The following is an 18,111-nucleotide window of genomic DNA, read 5'->3' as shown; positions in this document are numbered from 1 at the left end:
TTTGCTATGACCAGTGCGTTCTCTTGGCAAAACTCTATTAGCCTTTGCCCTGCTTCATTCAGTACTCCAAGGCCAAATTTGCCTGTTACTCCAGGTGTTTCTTGACTTCCTACTTTTGCATTCCAGTTCCCTATAATTAAAAGGACATCTATTTTGGGTGTTAGTTCTAAAAGGTCTTGTAGGTCTTCATAGAACCGTTCAGTTTCAGCTTCTTCAGCGTTACTGGTTGGGGCATAGGCTTGGATTACCGTGATATTGAATGGTTTGTCTTGGAAATGAACAGAGATCATTCTGTCATTTTTGAGATTGCACACAAGTACTGCATTTCAGACTCTTTTGTTGACCATGATGGCTACTCCATTTCTTCTAAGGGATTCCTGCCCACAGTAGTAGATATAATGGCCATCTGAGTTAAATTCACCCATTTTAGTCCATTTTAGTTGGCTTATTCCTAGAATGTTGACATTCACTCTTGCCATCTCTTGTTTGACCACTTCCAATTTGCCTTGATTCATGGACCTGCCATTCCAGGTTCCTATGCAATATTGCTCTTTACAGCATCGGACCTTGCTTCTATCACCAGTCACATCTACAACTGGGTATTGTTTTTGCTTTGGCTCCATCCCTTCATTCTTTCTGGAGTTATTTCTCCACTGATCTCCAGTAGCATATTGGGCACTTACTGACCTGGGGAGTTCCTCTTTCAGTATCCTATCATTTTGCCTTTTCATACTATTCATGGGGTTCTCAAGGCAAGAATACTGAAGTGGTTTGCCATTCCCTTCTCCAGTGAACCCCTTTCTGTCTGACCTCTCCACCATGACCCGCCCGTCTTGGGTGGCCCCGCACGGCATGGCTTGGTTTCTCTGAGTTAGACAAGGCTGTGGTCCGTGTGATCAGATTGGCCAGTTTTCTCTGATTATGGTTGCAGTGTATTTGCCCTCTGATGCCCTCTCACAACACCTACTATCTTACTTGGGTTTCTCTTACCTTGGACCTGGGGTATCTCTTCACAACTGCTCCAGCAAAGCTCAGCCGCTGCTCCTTACCTTGGACGAGGTCACCCCTCCTGACCTTGAACGTGGAGTAGCTCCTTTCTGTCCTCCTGCACCCACGCAGCCACCGCTTCTTGGACGTGGGGTTGCTCCTCTCGGATACCACCTCTGACCTCAGACGTGGGGTAGCTGCTCTCAGCCACCGCCCCACACGCTAATAAAGTAATGCTCAAAAGTGTCGAAGCCAGGCTTCAGCAATACGTGAACCGTGAACTTCCAGATGTTCAAGCTGGTTTTAGAAAAGGCAGAGGAACCAGAGATCAAATTGCCAACATCCACTGGATCATCAAAACAGCAAGAGAGTGCCAGAAAAACATCTATTTCTGCTTTATTGACTATGCCAAAGTCTTTGACTGTGTGGATCACAATAAACTGTGGAAAATTCTGAAAGAGATGCGAATACCAGACTACCTGATCTGCCTCTTGAGAAACCTATATGCAGGTCAGGAAGCAACAGTTAGAACTGAACATGGAACAACAGACTGGTTCCAAATAGGAAAAGGAGTATGTCAAGGCTGTATATTGTCACCCTGCTTATTTAACTTATATGCAGAGTACATCATGAGAAACACTGGGCTGGAAGAAGCACAAGCTGGAATCAAGATTGCTGGGAGAAATATCAATAACTTCAGATATGCAGATGACACCACCCTTATGGCAGAAAGTGAAGAGGAACTAAAAAGCCTCTTGATGAAAGTGAAAGTGGAGAGTGAAAAAGTTGGCTTAAAGCTCAACATTCAGAAAACTAAGATCATGGCATCTGGTCCCATCACTTCGTGGGAAATAGATGGGGAAACAGTGGAAACAGTGTCAGACTTTATTTTTGGGGGCTCCAAAATCACTACAGATGGTGATTGCAGCCATGAAATTAAAAGACGTTTACTCCCTGGAAGGAAAGTTATGACCAACCTAGACAGCATATTCAAAAGCAGAGACATTACTTTGCCAACAAAGGTCCATCTAGTCAAGGCTATGGTTTTTCCAGTGGTCATATATGGATATGAGAGTTGGACTGTGAAGAAAGCTGAACACCAAAGAATTGATGCTTTTGAACTGTGGTGTTGAAGAAGTCTCTTGAGAGTCCCTTGGACTGCAAGGAGATCAACCAGTCCATCCTAAAGGAGATCAGTCCTGGGTGTTCACTGGAAGCACTGATGCTGAGACTGAAACTCCAATACTTTGGTCACCTCATGCAAAGAGTTGACTCATTGGAAAAGACCCTGGTGCTGGGAAGGATTGGGGGCAGGAGGAGAAGGATATGACAGAGGATGAGATGGCTGGATGGCATCATTGACTCGATGGACGTGAGTTTGGGTAAACTCCGGGAGTTGGTGATGGACCGGGAGGCCTGGCGTACTGCAATTCATGGGGTCGCAAAGAGTCGGACATGACTGAGCGACTGAACTGAACTGAACGGAGTACACTGGTATTGATATACATTTATCAGGAGTGACCATCATACCATCTGAAGATTAGATCAGAAAACTCATAGAGAGTCAGTCGTGGAGGACCAGAATAACCTAACCTTTCCTGCAATATAAAATCCCTCAGGGCCTTTCCAGGTTCAACATCACATACATCTCAAAGCAAAGGTGGCAGGGAAGACAGAAGGAGCCGTTTCCATTATGTTATAAGTGAAAACACAGGTGTGGGCAAACTCACTAGCATGCCTTCAGCTAGCATTCACTAGCATGCCTTCAGCTCCTCCACCAGCCTGACATCTCCCAGGAGATTGGGTCACGGTCCATTGGCTACCTCCAACGTGCCTGGAAGTGTGGCAGCTCTTGACATGATTCAGGAATTAAGCCCCAAGGTGAGGTCTGCAAAGTTTCTTGATGTGCTGGGCAATTTTAAGTAATGGCAGTTTTAATGTATTCACAAATAATTTTAAAGCAATTTGTTTGGGGTCCCTATAACAGATGTGGTCCCTACAATGGCTGTTTTTCTGAGAGCATGGCAGGAAGCTGCCTGTCTGGCTCTTCTCACTGGCACTCCTTCCCTGTAGGGAACTGTCTTTGCAGGCGCTGGGTTATTTTGTCTACCCTGGGCTACTGAACGCCAGTGCCGGAAAGCAACATGCATCTTCAAGTACCAGGGGAGCAGACATATGAAAAAACCCAGAGGTAGGCTCAGAAGAGCACAGAAATGATGGAACTAATTAGAAGCTGATCACAAATAATGAGTATTCCTGTTGATTTGAATTTCCCACTCGGGCCAAGGCTCCCAGTTGCCTCTGCTATAACAGCAGGATGTGTTTGATGCATAACAAAAGCACATGCCCATGACAGGGTGTGGAAAAAGCATAAATGAGTGTTTGGGGATGAGCAGCACATGTCAGGATGTTGATCTACTGACACTTATTTATCTAAATGAGAAGAGGCTAGGGAATACCAGTCATCTGGTTTCAAATCATTACTGTGACCTCTGTGATCTGAAATGGCAACAGAGATGACTGGGAGAGTGAAATGCAAGTTTTACCCTGCAGTTCTGCTATTGGAGGCTTAAGTCATGGGAAGGGAGGCATCCATGTAGAACATTCGAGAGGTGCAATAACACCCTCTGGAGCATGGGAGGATTGGAGGGCTTCCAGGCCTCCATCAAGGATAAGGATAACCATACACCATGCTTGGCAGGAGGCTGTGTTTCAGGTTCATCACATCTCAGTGGAGCACACATTTTAGCCCTGTTTTACAGACTTTCCAAGTTCTGTTAATCGAGCTGAATGACAGAATCCTGAGGCTGCACAGCAGTGTCTGGTGAGGTCAGAATTTGCTGGTTTAATAAGCACTCACTTGGCATTTACTATGTGGCAGGTGCTGTTGAATGTGCTTTACAGATATTACCTGGTTTTGTCCTCAAAACTGCCCCATGAGTTAGGTACTATTGCTATCCATGGTTTACAAATGAGGAAACTAAGGCACAGAGAGGTCAAAAGCTTACACAAGATCACTCAGCCGGGAAGTGGAAGAGTCAGGATTGAAATCCAGGCTGGCTGGATTCAGAGTCCCTGTTTATAGCCATGTACTTTGCCAACTCTTTTAAACCTAAGTCTGACTAAGTATTCTCACTCAAAACCGAATACATTTGTGATTATCCATTTTTGTTGTCTATATGCCTTGGTATTTCTAGAACATAAAGAAGGAACTTTGTTATGTGGCCATTTATTGTTATTCAGTTGCTAAGTTGTGTCTGACTCTTTGCGACCCATGGACTGCAGCACACCAGGCTCCTCTGTGCTCCACTATCTTGGAGAGTTTGCTCAAATTTATGCCCACTGGTTAGGTGATGCTATCTAACCATCTCATCCTCTGCAGCCTCCCTCTCCTTTTGCCTTCAGTCTTTCCCAGCATCAAGGTACCCTTCATGGATCACAGCTTTGTCGAGGCAGAGGGGCTTGCATAACTCAATGAAGTTATGAGCCATGCTGTGAAGGGCCACCCAAGACGGACAGGTCACAGTGAAGAGTCCTGACAAAACATGGTCCACCAAAGGAAGAAATGCCAATTCAATCCAGTATTCTTGCCTCGCTGCTGCTGCTGCTGCTGCTACGTCGCTTCAGTCGTGTCCGACTCTGTACGACCCCATAGACGGCAGCTCACCAGGCTCCCCATCCCTGGGATTCTCCAGGCAAGCACACTGGAGCGGGTTGCCATTTCCTTCTCAATGCATGAAAGTGAAAAGTGAAAGTGAAGTCGCTTCAGTCGTGTCTGACTCTGTGTGACCCCATAGACGGCAGCCCACTAGGCTCCCCGTCCCTGGGATTCTCCAGGCAAGCACACTGGAGTGGGTTGCCATTTCCTTCTCCAATGCATGAAAGTGAGAAGTGAAAGTGAAGTCGCTCAGTCATGTCCGACTCCTAGCGACCCCATGGACTGCAGCCTACCAGGCTCCTCCGTCTACGGGATTTTCCAGGCAAAAGTACTGGAGTGGGGTGCCATTGCCTTCTCCATTCTTGCCTTGAGAATCCTGTAAAGTGTATGTGGCCAGATTGCCTATTGGATCATGAGTTGCTCAAGTCAGAGTTTACATGTCATGCTCTGTGGTCCTGGTGGCCCCCATGGGCACTCAGTAGAAAATCAGAAAATGACTTACAGATCACATGATCTGGTCATATCAACTTTATTTGGCCCCCAATACATGTCAACAAGGCCATAAACACAAACAGGAGCAATGACGCAAGTACATTTCTGCAAACATCTGTAAGAGAGGTGCCTGATACTTACACAGCCAACATAGACAAACCATTTTAGCCCATGGGTAACTGTAAAAAGTCGCATTTTCTAGGAAAATCAGATCAATGCTGTGAAAGAACAGGATGGTGGCAAGAGAGAGCAGCTCATAGAATGACAAGCTAAGCCAGTGTCCCTCAAGTGCTGGGGGAGCTGTGGTTGCATTTAGGAGGAAATGACCCATCAGGCACAGTAGGAAGGCAACTTAAGCTTGGGGCTGGGAGTGGAGTGTGCTACAGAATGGTTGCAGAAGTGTGAGATGGAGCCCTTCCCTAAAATATTCCCCAAGAAGCTCAAATTTTTAAACATCTAATTACTTTAAATGTAGTCCAAATAAACTGATTTTCACCATTTAGAACCTGCTTTCTTGGCATACTCTGAAAAACTGTACCCCAAACCTGATGGGCATAGATAACAGTAACTGGGCATAGATGAGATAACTATAACCTGGAACCCATAAGACTTCAAGCCACTGCTGCCTTTCGGAGCTCTCTGACCCAGAGATTCCCCATCACCCTCCGATTCCCTTTCCACTGGGACTTCTCTTGCATCTTGCCCTTCTGGGTGGTGAGTCTTTGCCATGATCTCTGCAAGATCTCTTGCTGTGAGGGACTTCCCTTCACATGCCATCCTGTCAAAGCACCGCCCATATAAAGCTTGTCACATGCCACTGCCATATCATGGTCATAATCAGCCCCCATACCTCAGACTCACGAACAATTATGTGTGAAAGTCTAGAATCAGCTTTAACATTCATACACCAGATTGTTAGATGTGGTTATTTCTGAAGGCAGGGCTGAATTTTGAGGAAACTTTGTAGAGAGAAAAAATGATTTGTCTGAAGTTTTAAAAGTTTTCTCAAGAAGAGTGCATGCACCATTATCATTGTAATTACAATACATAAATAACTCTAACAGCACATTTGTTAGTTATTGTCACTCAGTCATGTCCATCTCCTTGAGACCCCATGGGGTGTAGCCCACCAGCGTCCTCTATCCATGGGATTCTCCAAGCAAGAATACTGGAGTGGGTTGCCATGCTCTTCTCCAAGGAATCTTTCCAACCCAGGGATTGAACCTGGGTCTCCTGCATTGCAGGTGTTTTCTTTACCATCTGAGCCATCAGGGAAGCCAAAATAGTTGCTGTATATCAGATAAAGTAACTGCTAGTTGACACAACAGGCAAAACCTGAAATTTAAATGGCTCAACTTGGGCTTCCCTGGTGGCTCAGACAGTAAAGAAACTGCTGGCAACGCACGAGACAGGAGATGCCGGTTCCATCCCTAGTTCAGGAAGATCCCCTGGAGAAGAGAATGGCAACCCACTCCAGTATTCTTGCCTGGAGAATATCAGAGGAGCCTGGCAAACTTCAGTAAATGGGGTTACAAAGGGTCAGACACAACTGAGCCACTAACACTAACTCTGATCTGAGGGGGCCCCAGTTCCCATGCTGTTTCCATTCTGGAGTTCTACCATTGGATAGCCATGTTTGCTGCTGCGAGAAAGAGAAAGCACAGAAATGGCATACTGGCTCCAGACCTGAGCAACAATGCTCCTTCTCGTATCTCTCGATGGTAATGGCTAGTCACATGACCCTTCCTAACTACAAGTGGACAGGCGATGTAGCGTCCCCTGTGTCTGGGACGGAGGAAAGGAAGACAAGATACGGACAAGCACTTGTAGTCTCTCTCGTATAGTGATCCACAGTAGGTGCTCAATTAAGAGTGGCCATTATCATTTGTTATGACTAGCTTCTTCATTTCTTGGAAGAGTTTCTGGGAAAGCCAGATTTGCCTTGATATCCTCCAGATACCTAAGTGCCTCCTATATGTCAGTTGTTTCCAAACACAGTGTCACATTAATCTTAAGAGAAGCATGTAAATGTCTGTCAGGTGGATTTGCATGTTACCACATAGCACATTTCTGTACTTCCCTTTGCGATCCTGACTGTAGCACTGACTGTAACGTCAGTCGAATGAGAATGGTCTCTTTTGATGCAAGGCTATCTTCTCCTGGGAGTTTCAGCTGCCTCCACACAACTGGACTTGCCTGAGCACCTGCCCAAGTACCATTAGGCACACTGACAACCATGACATTCCTGTGGGTCAGGTACCAGACAAGAGGCCAAGGAAAGATGGATAATTATTTTTTTTATTTTAAAATCTGAGCTACCAAGGAACTGTTTCTTCACCTCAGAGGAGGATCCCACAGTTTTCAAGAGTTCAGCCTTGAAAACCTTGGCTCCACTTCTGTGGCCCTTCCTCATCTACCATGTAGGATGGAGGCTTTGGGTTTTGACCACCTAGTAAGCTCATCCATCTGGGCATGTGTTCGGTGGCCAGTTTCAAAGAAGACATCCCATTAAAATCCAGCTAGAAATGTCAGGGGTTTTAAAAAATCCCTCTCTTTAACTTCAGGTTTATATCCAAAGAACCTGCTGATTATGTGGTACATCAGAGTACTCACACACCCAACAGGAAAACATTTGGAGAATATGTTGAAGTTGCCCAGAAGGATTACCAGGTGTCTAAAGGTTACTATCCAAAGCCAAGGAACTGTTCTGGAGTTCTGGAGGGGTTCTGGAGTGAGGGCTGGGACAGCCAGAGGACTTCTGCAGGGAGTCGGAAAGCTCTGTGTAGGGAAGGACAGGAGATCCTCCTGTGCAGCCTTCAGAAGGGGCAGCAGCGAGGAGCTGGTCAGACTGGCAGGTTCAGTTGGGCAGGAGGCCCCATGGCAGCAGCAGGGACAGGGCGCTGCCCTCACGTGGGAGGCGCTGGGACTGGACAGAGACGCCAGTCAGTTCTCAGCAAACCCCAGAGCAGCCCCACAGTGCTTCTGATTCTCCTTGACCCCTTCCTTCCGCAGGCCTGCTTTTTCTCACCTCAGAGGCATCGTGTAGCACTGAGAGAGGAAGGCGTGAGAGGTCAGAAGGTTGGGCCGCAGCCTGGGCGGGGCGGGAAGGGTGGGAGTTCCAGAGAAATTGAGACCAGGGCTCGGAGCCCACCCTGGCCCTCACTAGCACATGGTCCTGGGAAGATGCCCAAGCCCCGTGGCTTCAGTTCTTCATCTGGGAGGCGAGCAGGTGTGAAGAGCCCCGTGTGTTGGGCTGCAGGATGGGCCTGAGGGACAGGACAGAGCTCAAAGGGTCTGGCGGCTGTTAGCCCTGTGATGGCGGCGCAGGAATCTCTCACACTGTTAACCCCAGAAACTCCCCCAGTCTCTCCTCCTGCATTTTATTTTATTATCCTGTTCAGCACAGAATTCAGTCTCCTCCAGAGGCTTCTCATGTTTTGTTATTTAGCTTTTGTGGTCGATATTGTACTTCTCATTTGCTTCATTTTCTCTTCTTTAGTTTGCCAGGGTAGATTTTGGGAACAGAGACAGCAGCCTACACTTCACCACCATCTTGAGAGCTACAGGTAAAGCACTAAATCTGTAAATAATTTAAGCAGACTTGAAACCTTTGTAACAGTTTTCCCCCATAAATGAATATGGTATACTGCTAGAGACTTCTTATTTGAGACTATTTATTTGAGACTTTTTTCCCCATGCTGCTGCTAAGTCGCTTCAGTCGTGTCCGACTCTGTGCGACCCCATAGATGGCAGCCCACCAGGCTCCCCGTCCCTGGGATTCTCCAGGCAAGAACACTGGAGTGGGTTGCCATTGCCTTCTCCAATGCATGAAAGTGAAGTCGCTCAGTTGTGTCTGACTCTCCATGACCCCATGGACTGCAGCCCACCAGGCTCCTCCATCCATGGGATTTTCCAGGAAAGAGTACTAGAGTGGGGTGCCATTGCCTTCTTCGATATCTATCTATAAATTTGTGTTGTAGTCTCTATTAAGATTTTATATATTTTGTTAGCCTTCTTAGGTAATTTTTGGATTTGTGTTGCAAATGGGGCATTTTTAAATTACATCTTCTAAATAGTGCTTTGTGTATGTGGCAAGGCTCTTGGTTTTACTGTAGTAATCTTCCATACAAAGTTTTTTCTCGTTTTATTAATTTGAGTATTCCATGTATCGGTTTCTTTGAATTCCCTATGTGGATGACCATATTGTCACAAAATATTATCTTTTTCAATATTCATACTTCTCATTTCCTTTGACATGCACAGTCCTAACTCTCTGTTTCAGAGAATTTTTGCATTGTACAAGGGAGAGCATGCATCTTTGATGTGTTCCTGTCTTTAATGGGAATGCATCAAACATTTCATGTGTAAGTATGTTTGCTGTAAATATTAGGAAATGGAAGTTCCTTTCTAATCTCAATTTGTTAAAAGTCGTACTCATGTTGAATTGATTTCAGAGGCTATTCCCACATCCATTGACATGCTTCAATGTTTTTCCCTAATCTGTTACTGTGGAGAATTATACTTGAGCTATTTTCTAGTTTGAATCATATTTTCATTCTTTAGCCATAACCTGTATGTTCATGTAATCCACTGCTATATTGAATATGCTATTAGTTTGCTTAGAATATTTGCTACTGTGTGGGTGAACTTTGCTCAAGTGTTCTTTGCATGGTAGGAGTGGGAGTACTCATCTGGTTTTATAGTCAAGGAGAGCTGGTCTGGGAGAATAAGTTAACTAATTTCCCAGTTTTTTTTGTATGTGCTTTAGAAGAGTTTACATAAGATGGAGATTAGTTTACCCTGACCATTGGTAGAACTGCCCACCCAAACTGCCTGTCTTGGAACATTTGAAGGTAGCTTGGGTGTTGACTACAGTTAAAGTTTGTATTGTTTAAAGTTCCCTGTTTCTTCATGGACTGATTTGGTCTTTTAAAAAAATTGTCCATTTCACCCAGAATTTCAAATTTAATTGCATGATATTTATAATAAAACTTTATTATTATAACAGATACTGTAAAACACATACAGCAGTAGAGAATGGTATAAGGCACACTATATACTTGGCAGCCAGCATCAATCATCTGCAGTACATGGCCGGTCTGGTTCCAATGTACCCTCACCCTCCCCACATCTCTGCCAATGGACTAATATGAAGGTAGTCTAAGACATCAGGATGATTCATCTCTAAGTATGTCAGCATGTATTTCTAAAACACAAGGAATCTTTTATAAAACATAAACCCAAAACAATGATCATTCCTAAAAATTTAAATGTTTTAACAAGAGCAAATATCTAGTAATTTTCCACATTTAGCTTATACATTAATTTTTTTTTTTAGTTTGTTTGGATCACAAATACCTCCTATATATTGTGATTTTTTTTAATGTTCCTTGAGTCTTTTTTAATCAATAGGTTTCCCCTGCATCATCTTTTTTTCTTGTAGATTTTGTTGTGAAAAAAGCAGTTTTTTTTATTTTTCAAGTTTTCCATAATATAGACTGTGTTGAATGAAACAGTTTGGTGTCATTTAACACGTTTGGCCCCTCAGCAGTTCTCTAGATTGGTAGTTACAGGTAGAAGTTTGATTAACTTGTTTATTTACAAGACTGCTACCTAGGTGATGGCATGTACTTCCATTAAGAAGAACATAATGTTTCTTGTCCTTTGTGCTGAGTTGGCAGTCACTGATGATCCTCTCCTTCTTTTACCCATTGGGGGTTGCAGAGGGGTAATTTGCAAATTCTCTCATTCAGTTTTAGTTTATTACCTGATATGCTTTACATGAAGAAACTTTTCCTTGTCCACCATTTGCTTCTCTTGAGGGAATCATATAAGCATAGTTGCTGTGCTTTTACATCATTTAAATATCTTTGGCATCTATAGTTTATACAGTTTTAACTTATATTGTTTACATGTTATTTTTTTCTTTAGTATCTGCTCATATTTTTTAAAAAAAAGTCTGTTCATAAATATTTTCAAGTAATTGGCATTTGTTTTTCGGCCTTATTGCTTTCTTTCTTTTTTTGTATTGCATTTTATTTTTATTTTTTAATTAATTAATTTATTTTCATTGGAGGCTAGTTACTTTACAATATTATAGTTGTTTTTGCCATATATCAACATGAATCAGCCATGGGTGTACATGTGTTATTTCTATACTTATCTTCATTATTTCCTACCTTCTCTTACTTAAGGTTTCATATGATGTTCATTACCTAGCTTCTTGAATTTCTTGGGTGATTTAAATAGCTCTTATTTTCTAATACATCTATTTAAGGCTATATATTTCCCTTTGAGCACCATTTTGCCTCTGTTGCACAAGCCATGCTATTTAACTCCATGTATATTGCTTGAAGGAATGATGCTAAAGCTGAAACTCCAGTACTTTGGCCACCTCATGTGAAGAGTTGACTCATTGGAAAAGACTCTGATGCTGGGAGGGATTGGGGGCAGGAAGAGAAGGGGACGACAGAGGATGAGATGGCTGGATGGCATCGCTGACTTGATGGACGTGAGTCTGAGTGAACTCTGGGAGTTGGTGATGGACAGGGAGGCCTGGTGTGCTGCGATTCATGGGGTCGCACAGAGTCGGACATAACTGAGCGGCTGATCTGATCTGATCTGATCTGATATTGCTTGAAGTATTTTTTCCAAGTTTACTAAATCACTCTATTACTTATGCTGTTGGAATTTTTCCATATATGCCCAAAAACTGGTGAGTGTGAAAATTATTTTTGAGAAGACTGTGAAGATGATGATGAAAGATACATTATTTGGGGAAAGTTTCAGAGCCCGGGATATTTTGTTTTATTATTATTATTATTAATTACAGAAGAGACAAACATTTAACTTCTGGTGACAGAGCTGGGTTTACACCAGGAATGCAAAGGAGTTTAAGACTAGAAGATCAGTCATTATAATTGGCTGCATGTAACAGTCAAGGATTGTCCAGGAAAACAGAAACCACTGTAAATTTTTACCATGGAGGGACCTTAATGCATGGGGTTGGTTACAAAAGTGGTAGGAAGCCAAGCAGGAGAGAATTGGGAAACCCAATTTTTAGCAACACGAGTAAATCACTCATCCCTAGGATGGAAGGACAAGGAAAGGAGACAGTGTTACTGGAACCTGGGTGTTGGATTCAACAGGATTCAGAGCCATGATGGGTCAACCTCATGGTTGAATGGCTGGAGCCATGAAGAATATGGAACCATTGAAGGACAAGCCACCTGATGCAGAGGAAGGAAAAAATGTTTGACTGCTCTGTCTTCCAGGCTTCTAATCTCTTGCTGGTGTTTCTGGTTAGCTGAGCCAAAATGGCAGCCAATTGTTGGCTAGTTTGATTGCAGCCTGCTGGAGTCGGCCCCTGTATAATCTAGAACAGAGCAAGGAGGAATGAGGGATGGATCTGGGAATGTATAAGCCCAGGATTGCCTTATTACAGTAACAGATTGAGAAAAATCAGACCTACATCAATACAGAAAAATATCTAATAAAAATCAACATCCAGTCATCGTAAAAATAAGTGTTAGTCCAAAGTATTCAACTGGGTAAAGAGTTTTGGGGAGGAAGACCAGAGAGACAAAGTGCCATTCTTATGACATCATATCAAGGGCACATTCTATCAACATGATTTATCACCTTGATATTGACCTTGACTACCTAGCTGAAGTACAGTTTGTCAGGTTTTCTCCTCTCTTGAGCCCAGATGCAGAAATAAGGACGAGAGGAAGCTAGCACTTGAAAAACTTCCTAAATAACCAGCCAGAAATCACTGCTACCTGTGGCTAACTTGTCACACAGATTACAACCCAACAAAAAATATTCAGCCCTATTTCCTGCAGTGAAACAGAAGTCTTCCAACATGGGAAACAATAAAAGGGATCATAGTGTAAATAGAGAATATATGGGGGTTTCTGTCCAATTCAAGGGACCCTGAATATCAGAGGAAGGGGTGTGGGCCTTATTTTACATGCTAAGTCACTTCAGTCATGTCACACTCTTTGCGACCCTATGGACTGTAGTCCTCCAGGGTCCTCTGTCCATGGGATTCTCCAGGCAAGAATACTGGAGTGGGTTGCCATTTCCTTCTCCAGGAGATCTTCCCAACCCAGGGATCAAACCTCCATCTCTTATGTCTCTGGCATTGGCAGGCAGGTTTGTTTCCACTGGCGCCACCTGGGAAGCTTTTATTTTATGGATGGTAGAGAATTAAGCAGCAGAGTGACATGATCACACCTGGGCTGTCTCATCTTCCTCAGTTCCTCTTGGGAGTGGGATTTGGATCTGTTTTCTTATATACTATCCTCACTGGATATGAGAAAAGCTTAAATGTTCTCAGTTTGCGATGTACTTGTGAATACCTCAAAAGAAGGGCACCATTTAAACTCCCATCTAAGAACAATCCTTTGCTCATTTTGAGATCAAGTTGTTTCAATAAGACACACTTTCAGTTCACCTGTGTTCTCTTTATGCTTTCAGATCAAACTCCATCCAGTGACTGCTCGACATCATGGCCCCAAACCCAGGAAAGCATGAAGTCTTGATGAGGAGCTAAAAACACCAGCTGAGCATCCTCACTGTGTATTACGGACTCTCTAACCTGTGGTCATGTGCACCATTCATTTGCATTGGAATTTTGGCCTTAGGCCTATTTTTGTGCTTAGGTATCTATCACCTTACTGTCTTGACCTCTCTGTTGCCAGAAGGGTGGATTTGCTAACCAAACACAGTCTCAGGTCCTTTTGACTTAAGCAAAAGTGAACAGAATTATAACTGCTCGTTTCATACACTCCCTTTTGGATAATAGTGACAGGAAGGCCAGGCCTGGAACTGGCACTGTGCAGCACTTGTTTCCTGTGTGCTGACATCTGACACACACACTCTAAGGGAAGGGCCAGAACGTTTATCCCGTTAGAAGAGGCAGGTCTCTGTGTCTTGAGTGTGCCAGAGGGTATTTCAGGAAAGGACTGGTTTTATACTTCTGGAAGTCACAGAATACTGTACTCCTCCAAACCTAAATAGCCTTCCTATTGTGCCTGGTTGGTCATTTCCTCCTAAATGCCACTTTGGTTCTCCCAGCACTTGGAGGACACAGGCTCAGCTTCTCATTCTGTGAGGAGCTCTTTCTTGCCATCATTTTGTTCTTTCACAGCAGTGATCAGATTTTCATGAAAAAAAAAAAAAAAGGAATTTTTTTAAAGCTACCCATGGGCTAAAATAGTTCTGTCTCTGTTGGCTATGTAAGTGTCAGGCACCTCTCCCACAGATGTTTGCAGAGATATACTTGTGTCACCGCTCCTGTTTGTGTTTATGGTCACGTTAGACCTGTTAAATGTACTGATGCTGCTGCTAAGTTGCTTCAGTCGTGTCCGACTCTGTGTGGCCCTATAGATGGAAGCCCACCAGGCTCCCCCGTCCCTGAGATTCTCCAGGCAAGAACACCGGAGTGGGTTGCCATTTCCTTCTCCAATGCATGAAAGTGAAAAGTGAAAGTGAAGTCGTTCAGTCGTGTCCGACTCTTAGCGACCCTGTGGACTGCAGCCTACCAGGCTCCTCTGTCCATGGGATTTTCCAGGCAAGAGTACTGGAGTGGGGTGCCATCGCCTTCTCCAGTTAAATGTATTGGGGGTCAAATAAAGTTGATCCAACCAGATTGCAGGAGCCGCGAGAAAGACATTATTTAGTGAACACTTTCTGATCTCCCACTGAGTGCCAAGGCCCATGGTGGACACCAGGACCACAGAGTATGACAAGTAACCCTTACCCATTGGAGCTCACAATCTTGGTAGCTTAGTTGCTGCTAAGTTTTGGCAGTTTTTCAGAGTTCTGATAAAGTTGGTTCTGACAATTTCTGCTTGAGCTGTTTGATATTTCTGAGGTTCTAAAGATTTTCTTTTTAGAAAATTTTAAAAGGTGATATCCATTCTCTAATAGTTGTGGTACTATAAAGGTTATACATTTCATCAGGGGTGAGTTGAGTAGTTTCTGGAGTTTGAGTAATTTTAAAATTCCACTTAAGTTCTTGAACTTACGTACAGTACATAGATTTTTTCTTAGTGTTTCCTTTTTATCCCTCCAACATCTTTAGTGTAGGGCTTGTAGAACTGTAGTGATAGTATTTCATTTCTGATATTAGTCATTTGTCTTCTCTTTTGATTTTGTTTATCTGGCTAGAGTTTTATCAATTTTGTTGATCTTTTCAATGAACCAGTTTTTTTTCCCATTATTTTTTTTCTTTATTTTTTATTTCATTTTTTTTTTTCTCTTCTGTTTTTGGTGTGTTTGTTTGCAGATTGCTTTGGGTATAGTTTTCCTTCTTTTTCTAAGTTAACGTGGAAGCATAGATTATTGATTGAGGTCTTTCTTCTTTCTTAATCTAAGCATTAAATGCTATAATTTTCCCTCAACACTGATTTAGATGTATCCCATAAATTCCAATCGGAGAAAGCAATGGCACCCCACTCCAGTACTCTTGCCTGGAAAATGCCATGGACGGAGGAGCCTGGTAGGCTGCAGTCCATGGGGTTGCTAAGAGTCTGACACGACTGAGCGACTTCACTTTCACTTTTCACTTTTCACTTTCATGCATTGGAGAAGGCAATGGCAACCCACTCCAGTGTTCTTGCCTGGAGAATCCTGGGGACAGGGGAGCGTGGTGGGCTTCCATCTATGGGGTCACACAGAGTTGGACACGACTGAATCGACTTAGTAGTAGCAGCAGCAGCAGCAGCATAAATTCCAATACGTTGCCCTTTCATTTTAATTCATTCCAGTGTAGTTTCTACATCCTTGAGAATCTCTTTTACCTGTGGATGGTTGTTTAATTTCCAAGTGTTTTGAGATTTTTCTTCTCCTTTCATATTGTTTGTTTTCTAGTTTGATTCTTTTCTTGTCAGAGAACATACTCTGCATCATTTAAATTTTTTTAGTTTGTTTTGAGGATACAGGATTCTATCGTGTTGAATGTTTCACATGTGCTTGAAATAAATGTTCATTTTGCTGTGGTTAATGCAGTGATACATAGTATTTGTGAATCACGCAGGGCCCAGCCTGCCCCTTGGGTAATGGTTCAGTTCTCCACGCTTTTGATATTCTGTCTCTGGTGCGATTCCTGCATGTACAGCTCAGATTGAACTCAGGAGTTCCTACAACTTGCTGGGATCCCTTGCTCACATTTGCTCTTCCCCACTATCTGCCCTCACTCTGGCTACCAGGAGACTCTCCTTCTGGTCCTCTCACACAGAGTTGGGGATATTTAATTTCCTCACTCTGTTGTGTACTTCCCTTGAATGGATTCGCCTAGATGACCAAGTAGTTAGATAATACAATAACAGCACAACAGTGTGGGATCTTAGTTCCCTAACCAGGGATCAAATCCATGCTCCCTGCATTGGAAGTGCAGAGTCTTAGCCACTGGACTGCCAGGGAAGTCCCAGTTTGTCCTTTTAGATTCCACATGTAAATGATAACAAACCGTACTTATCCTTTTCTGTCTCACTTATTTTACTTAGCATAATGCCCTCAAGCTCCTTCCAAGTTGTTTCAAATGGCAGGATTTTCTTCTCTCACATGGCTGTATACTGAATATTTTGCATCTTCTTTATCCATTCATCCACTGACGGACACTTAGGTTGTATCCATATTTTGGCTATTGTGAATAATGTTGTGATAAATGTAGGAATGCAGATATCTTTTCAATATCCTATTTTCATTTCCTTTTGACTATACACTCAGAAGTGGAATTCCTGGATCATATGATAGCTTCCTTGATTGTGTTCTTTGATGCACAGACTTTTTTTTTTTTTTTTTGATGAGGCCTGTGTTTTTGGTGTCATACGTGTGAAATCATTACCATCTAAAATATTTCTAGATATATAAATAAACACAGGATAAGAAGTACACATATAATTCGTTGCCCTGTCAACCAACGGTTGCCCAGAAGCAATGACCCTTCAGTACCAATGAGCACACTCAGTGCACAGATCTAGTTTTGTCAATACCATTCGGCAATAAAAGGAACAAGGGCTCCATGGAAAAATTGATGATTCTAGAATTGGGACAGGAAATATGGAAAATGAGCCTGAAGCATCTTGTACGGTGTGAAAAAAAAAGTGCTCAAAAAACTTTCAAAAGAGGAAGCAACATTTCCAGGGATATGGCAAAGGTATATACAAAGGGATTTGACAGGAAGAGCTCCCAATGGCCAATCCGAGAACAATTTGAAAATAAAAATATATAAAGTTGTATTGGATTTTAAACCAAAGTGTAATAAAGATACCATGATTCCATACTGAGAAACATAAATAATTTCTTAATTACACAAACAAGGATAGACAAGTGTTCCACACAGAAAAACCCCAGTTTATGCAGACACTCCCACTTGTAGAAAGTGGAGCATAACTCCCCACCCCTGAAGCATGGACTGCACATCATGACTTTCTTCCAAAGAGGACAGGATGGAGAGGGGACATACAACAATCATTTTATCACATACACCTGACAAGCACTACCTCAGCCACATGATCAATGAGAGCATCATCAGTGATCAGTTGTGCTAATAATATATACACTTGATACAAGTGATGAGAATAGGATTTTACATCTGTAAAATTCCTCCCCCAAACTTGTCATCCCAGACTAGTCATGAGTAAAATATCAGACAAATACCAGTCACGGGACATGGTGCAAAACATCTACCGAGTACTCCTCAAAACTGTCAAGATCATCCAAAGCAAAGAAATGTTAAAGCTAAGAGGAACCCAAGGAGACATTACAACTAAATGTTAGGGTAGTTTCCTTGCCAGGATCCGGGAATGGGTAAAACCTATAGAAGTCTGAGTAAAGCATGGGCTTTAGTTGATAACAAATAATGCATCAATACTTCCTCCTTAATTGTAATAAATGTATCATATTACTGCAGGATATTAGGAATAAGGGAGACTGGGTGAGGGACATAGAGATTTCTGCTATTT

The 18,111-nt window shown here is 42.9% G+C and overlaps 1 long non-coding RNA gene across 1 annotated transcript; it reads left to right on the top strand.

Moving 5' to 3' along the window:
• Positions 1-8,328: 8,328 nt before the first annotated feature.
• Positions 8,329-16,148, top strand: LOC133242506 (uncharacterized). The gene is made up of 2 exons (XR_009734874.1): positions 8,329-8,703; positions 13,619-16,148. It is a non-coding gene; the product is annotated as an uncharacterized LOC133242506 (long non-coding RNA).
• The last annotated feature ends 1,963 nt before the right edge of the window (positions 16,149-18,111 follow it).

Source organism: Bos javanicus, chromosome X, assembly GCF_032452875.1.
Source record: "Bos javanicus breed banteng chromosome X, ARS-OSU_banteng_1.0, whole genome shotgun sequence".
NCBI classification, from domain to species: domain Eukaryota; kingdom Metazoa; phylum Chordata; class Mammalia; order Artiodactyla; family Bovidae; genus Bos; species Bos javanicus.
Note: the sequence above shows the minus strand (reverse complement) of the source record. Positions and strands in the feature narration are given on the sequence as shown.